Source organism: Genypterus blacodes, unplaced genomic scaffold (assembly GCF_046128005.1).
Source record: "Genypterus blacodes isolate CSIRO-AG114 ecotype Tasmania unplaced genomic scaffold, CSIRO-AGI_Gbla_v1 ptg000062l_1, whole genome shotgun sequence".
NCBI lineage: Eukaryota > Metazoa > Chordata > Actinopteri > Ophidiiformes > Ophidiidae > Genypterus > Genypterus blacodes.
The window spans coordinates 1648866-1654865 of NW_027466874.1; positions in this window are offsets into that span (position 1 = coordinate 1648866).

Here is a 6000-nt window from a genome sequence, read left to right on the forward strand (position 1 = left end):
AGCAACACCTCCATGGTGTGAGTGTTACATTGGTGCCATCTCTGCACCTCCAGGTCTGGTCCCTGCCAAGGTCACTTGGCCTGAGCCACAGTTGACGGCTCCCACTCAGCCGGGCCAGATGGTCCCCTCTGCACATGGTACCGTCTGCTGATAACGCACCAAAGGTTAGGACATCATGAGTCTGCCGACTTTCAGCTGTTATGTGTAGACGTGGAATGCCAAACCAACTGTATAGAAGGAAAGAAGCATCTGCAGCTCTACATCTTTAACACGGTTTTAGGTCTCATCTGTACACGGTGTCAAGGTCCTAAAACAATGTCTGATGTCTGATTGATGCTTTACTGAATGAGCAAATGGAAGAATTCTTGACATAGACCAGACTTATGTCTTCTGGGAGTTAAAGGCTAATTGCGCTGCTTTATGTTTTGCAGCCATAATAACTTATTTTAGTGCCACAAAGATGTAAGGCAGCAAGATGTTCCCTGACTGATGGTGTAAAGTGCTTTCCAATGAATATAATCTCCCGTGAAATAGCAGTCATTTGCAATAACAAACATTTAAGCACAATGCACTTGATATTTTTGTCTAACGGTGTGTTGTTCAGCCTTGGCACTATCAAAAGACAGTACCGAGCACAGTATATTTAGAAGGATTAGAGTGGTAGCAGTTCTTTGTACAAAACTCTGTACAGTTGGCAATAAATCTATCATAATAGGAGAGACAGAGGCAGAGTCCTGAGCTCTTCCTCTGGTCATATCCCTGCAGCATGAAGGCAGGCAGAACATTTTTAAACAAGGAAAAGCAATAATGCCGCAATGGAAAATATACAATGTTGGCAATGCATTCAGTGTTTAAAGTAAAGTAAAGTTGAGCTTATTTGTACAGCTGAAGAGAACACTATGTCTCACAATAATTTTTACCAATGTTTTACAAAGCTAAAACTACAGTTCGAAATTCAACTTTTAGGTTTCACTTCTCAATAAAATGCAAGAGGGTCTATAAATGTGGAGATCCAGAGTATTCAGTCATCCATTAAAGATGAGAACATATTCACAAAGATCCTCCTACATTTACTTACCCAGAGTCCAATATACACATATATTTGCTTTAATTTCCACAGTACTTGAAGAACGGAGCAAATACAAGTAATGAAATACTACTGACATACTTCTTACTCAGATAGTGTTGGATAACAAACTTCCAAAACGTGTTCCAAACTTCAAGACAACTTTGACTTCAACTCTGATTGGTCTAAAATTTAGAATACAATTTCCCGAGATTGGCGGGAAGTTATTTGAGTCATTGTGCTTGGTTGTGTTAGTGTTATTAGAACAGTTTCAATTGTCTTTGATTGGCTTGAACCCCTGGTGACACCGTGACATCCAAACCTTTAGAAAGTCCCTCATATCCATCTCTCAAGTTCCTCCTCAGGACATGACTATGGGACGACTCCTGAGTGGACATGTGGAGGCTGCGGATAATGCAGCAGACCCGATTGAATTAGTGGAAAACAAGGAGGCAGTAATGGGGTGTAGGAACCAAAAGCATCCAGAGGTGTCGGGCTGAGGTCGTAGCTTATTACGTCCTGATCTTTGAAAGCTCTACACCGTCCCGGTCACACTCTCACCTCTGATTGCACTCTGTTAAAGTCACCATCCCCCCCACGTCTCCTCCATTGCTTCCTCTCTCCCACTTTTGTCCCACTTTTTTTTTTCTTTTCTTTTTTTTAAATGCCATAATTACAGCAGGCTAATCAGCCAATTTAACATCTGTCTTTGCCTTTGTCCATCATGTACAGAAGCTTAAGACGACTAATTGGGCAAGAGGGCTTACCCAAAGAGCGCAGACGAAGAGGGGAAAATGGCTTTCAATATAGGCAGATATGAAGGGCTTACGTCCTGTACTGTATAATTTTCTGATAACATTGAGACGACTCTTAGTTTTCACAGACGGGACGGAGAAAAGGAGAAACCTGGCTGAGCACGGCGTGCAGTCGCAGCAGCGCTTTGTGAGGGGAGGCCGCCTGCAGCCTGAGATAAAACGACGCCGAGGTGACAAATTCATAACATCTTTGTGTCGGCACAATTCAGGCGGATTCCTGGGGTTGGCCCGGAATGTGACGATGTGGCTGACAGGGATTTTACCGCGCTGAACTTGCCACATGCCGCTGCAGAAAGACAATCAGAGACATGACGCGCCTTCGAAAGTCAAACAGGACGGTTTTTTTCCCTGCACGATGCGTTGCCAAACACATTCAAAGCTGCACAGCACGGTGAACACGCAAAAGGAATTACTTACAAACACCAGAAATGTGAAATTCACAGCAGACATGATATCTCAGCTGTTAGTTAAATGCCTTAAATGTGTAGCAGAGGTGTTGGAGGAAGTGCTAGCACTCTTAACTCTTCAACAACACGCAGTAAATCAACAAGGGAAGATACTACATAAACAACAAGTATTGGAATCAAACCATTATTGGATATAAAGTTCGACAACTCTGTCCAAACCTAATTTATTTCATTAATTTACTATATACTAATGTATCGTACCGCAACGCGACAGCACCCGACTGTTCACATCACGTCTTTTCAAGATGTATCTGCGTCACTTATTCATTCGAAAAGCGAGAGAGTGTGTTTCCTTCTGACGAGTGTGTTCTGACATTGAGCGAGTCAGTTATTAATAAATCAGCGCTCAGCAGCAGCAATCTGGATTCTTTCAGTACCCTAGAGCAACTCAGGATCGGCCATCCTGCTGCTCGACTTCCACGTCCACGAGAAACGATCCCACTGAGTGGCCAGACGATGACAAGTACAAGAAGTGAATACTGTCAGAAAGAAAAGTATGTGAGCGTTACTTACAGCAGCACATTTATCCTTAAATTGGAAAATGGGTCACTTGTTTCACTTATCTGTGACAAAATGCCTGCCTGAGTGTCAGGATCTTATAGTTTCCACTTTCCTCTGCTCGCTGGCTCCACTTTACAGAATTCTATAGAAAAACTCACTTCTGGGTCCGTCGTGCTTCAAACCCCATAACAACCTTTTTAGATTTTTTGCGCTCTGAGCTGGCAGACCGAAAATGACAAGGAGTTATGGTCACCACAATACAAGTCAATGGAACATGATGGAACTTTTCCCCTTTGGGGCGGACAGGGCCGTGCCTACGCACCATTTGGGTTTAAGCTCGACAGTTCGTCCTAATTACAGCCAGCAGAGATGTGACGGAGACAAAAAGTGATATATGTCGACTCCCAACTGTGGTGGATTAGAGGTACAACATGAAAAGTACACAAATGTACTTAAATGTAGTGAGCTTAATGGTTGACGTTGGTTTAAGCCTGTAGTTCACCTCACATAATCCTCTGAAATGGCTTTGTCATACATTAATTGGCAGCTGACAGCCAAGAGGAGTCACAGTGACAAACTTTCCTGTTTTGAAATTAATTGCCCTCCACCAAGACTTTCAGGCGTTGGCATGGCGACACAGTATCGATTCTGTCCTTGTAAGCGATGGTGCGAAGCTTCACCCTTTGGGATTTGATGTTCATGCACCAAACAAGCACTCAGAAATCAGAGCAGAGGAAAATGAGTAGATCTTAGAATCAGACTTCTACGGTGCCGCGCTGCTGTCTGCATGTGAGCCGGATGCTCGTTTTAATTACTCACATAGTCGTTACAGGCAAAGATTTTGGTCACATTTCTTGCACTCTTTATGTCAATCTGGAGGATTAACATCTACACCCACTTGGGAGTGATGTAAGAGTTCAAACGTTGGCTTTGGTTAGCACTGCACTATTTCCAATTCTGCTTAACTGTGACGATTTGCTGCCAGCTACTCTCCGAGCGATCATCACCGCTCCATCTGCTCCTCCTTCAGGCCTTCTCTCTCTCTCTCTCTCTCTCTCTCTCTCTCTCTCTCTCTCTCTCTGTTTGCCCTCTTATCATTACCCGAACGACGTTGACATTACTGCCCCCTCTCAACTTTAGTAGATACTGCATCTTGCAAACGCACAGGAATGTTGAATTTAGTTTTGTGCTATTCTGCAGTTTTGTGTATTCACCTACTGATTATGTGCTATGAATTGATTCGTTACAAATTTAAGTTCGGCTGCTTCCATGTAATTACATTTATTTTATTCTATTTTCTTAGTTGCAAACTTAACACGCTCTTCTCCCAGGCACTTATCCTGCAGCAGTCATAAATCAATCCAACGGTGCATCTGAATCAATCTCCGTTCCCTCCTCCCATATTTTAGCTGTCATATGTATGAGAAAACGCATTAACACAGCTTTTATTTATGCCGCCGCCTTTCTGTCATTTGTTAGGTGCAAAACAGCAACAATCAACGGCTAAATTTACAAATTCGCACCTGAAACAAACGGCCACTGATTCATAACTATGGTCCCAAGGCCAGACATTAATGCTTTGCCCCTCTTTTTTCTTTTACACACATTTCCCATCTTTCACGCTTGACGCACCCAACAACAGGAAACATTTCTACCCGCCCCGTGATGTGTGAATTGTTTTTGGCACGTTTCCTTTGATGACTTTAGCTCAGAGCGATTCATCATCAGGGGGATTTGCGGAATTCTGTGAATCCATCTGAGGCAATGAACTGAGAATCACCTTTTTGTAAACGCACAAGAGAGAGAGAGAGAGAGAGAAATGAGTGTGAGTAAACCTCTCTCTCTACGGCCTGCCGCTGTCCTCTGTGAGAACGGAAGGGAACTTTCCAAGCGCTTCCTCCTGGGAGTGGGCTGACAGTGCGGCGAGCGCATTAAACACCACTATAAATAGACCTCAACAATGGTTTCCTTTCATGTGTGCCGACGAGTGAAGTTCGGCCGAGCAACTTTGCTTTTACAGGACTATAAAGTGTATCGATCGGTTATTTATATCGGAACACTGCAGAGATTTAACCCTGAATGTGTTCGCTGGAGCACGTTTGACCTCCAGGTGGCAGACAGAAGCTCCATCACGGAGCCGCAAACAGTTCATCATCACAGTGCATTAAGGGAATTGACAAAACGCATCGTGATTTTGATTACAACGCTAATCATTCCAGCCTCATTGCTTATTGGCAGACGGATTTCATTTTCAATTTCTTAAATGGAAACTTGTTTGGTAGATTGTTTTCTAAATTGCGTCCATCTCAGTCCTCGTGTGTTTTTTAATCAATTACAATTATTCCACGTTAAGAACAAATGAGTTCCTGGCAGTGTCCAAAGGATCAGAATGAAATTGAAACCTTGGATAAGCAATATTGAATATAGAGCTGAAGTAAATGTCCTTGTGTAAAGTGAGAGGCTCTGACGCACTGACAAATTCAAATCAGCGTCTTTCAGCTCCTGGTTTTGTGTTTTAGTCAGACAGACATCCGGGTCCAGGTGGACGTTTGTGCTGCCTGACTACATCCTTTGTTTGTTTAGCAGAATTTATTTTCCTTGCAAGTCGCCCGGATCCCATTATCGGAGCTTTACACTGTTGCTGTAGAATATTAAAAGCCTTCGCCACAGTTGCAAATGGAGCCGATTCCATTATCATACATCACATTTCCCTCCGTGAGAGAAATAAATTGCACGTTTTATTTTGTCTCCCTTTGTCAGATTTGTCAGGCAATTAAATTTTTCCTCTTTTTCAGCTCTTACGGCGTAGTTGATTTGCTATATCACTGGGCAGCAGGGTGCCCCGCTCCCCACAACAAAGGACCTGCGGCGTCGCTTTGTGCGTTTGCTCGGGAAGGCCGGACGGTTTGATCGCTCCGGCGTTATCAGGCTGTGCCGTATCAGATTGTCGTGTCGAGTTCTTTTTCTATCCTCTCTCTCGCCTTCCGCATCATTTCATCTGAAGGACAGAACCGCCCCGCCCCCGTTGTCGCTGTGAGGTATCCTTATGAAATCACAGGTCCGCCAGGAGAGCACGGCAGGCGGGGGTCACCTGCCTGTCTCTCCGGCCCGGCTGCAGGGAGGGAGGCGAGCGAACGCGGCGGGCTGTCAA